Below are 548 nucleotides of genomic sequence, written 5' to 3'. Positions count from 1 at the left end.
ATCCCAGCTGGACCCAGCTCTCTCCCACCAGTGGCTCTGTGACTTTGGGTGACACTTAGCTTCCTGGAAACTGTTTCCTCCTCTGTCAGAGGAGAAGGCCATTAAACGTGAGAAGACACACGGAAAGCACCACACCAGTGCCCAGCACTCGCGCTTGCCCCTCCTCACCCAGCTGTGCAGGGCAGTCTGCCCCTCCATCCCGTGCCTGCATGTTAGTTTCAAGGCTGGTGGCAGAAACTGGAGGGCATCTGCACACACAGGGGTGCTGTGTCAGCCCAGGCCAGGCAGCTGATGGGGGAGGCTGGGTCCTGGGTGGTGGGACTGGGGGCGCTCGGTGCACTCTGGAGGCCTTTGGGTGGAGGTATCACTCTGGGAGAGGAATAATCTCTCCACAGCTGGTAGTGGGAGCCCAGGCTGGGCCCACCTGACGGAGCAGAGGGGCCTCTCCGTGCCCTTGCCTCTCTTCTGCGTCCATGTGCTCTGCGCTGAGCAGGAGGTGGCAGCCTTGGAGGCAGGGGAGGCTGAGCCTGACAAGCTGCAGCCCCCAC

The sequence above is a fragment of the Bison bison genome, unplaced genomic scaffold, assembly GCF_000754665.1.
Source record: "Bison bison bison isolate TAMUID 2011002044 unplaced genomic scaffold, Bison_UMD1.0 scf7180017864291, whole genome shotgun sequence".
Taxonomy (NCBI): domain Eukaryota; kingdom Metazoa; phylum Chordata; class Mammalia; order Artiodactyla; family Bovidae; genus Bison; species Bison bison.
The sequence above is the reverse complement of the archived record's forward strand: the minus strand, read 5'-3'. Positions refer to the sequence as shown.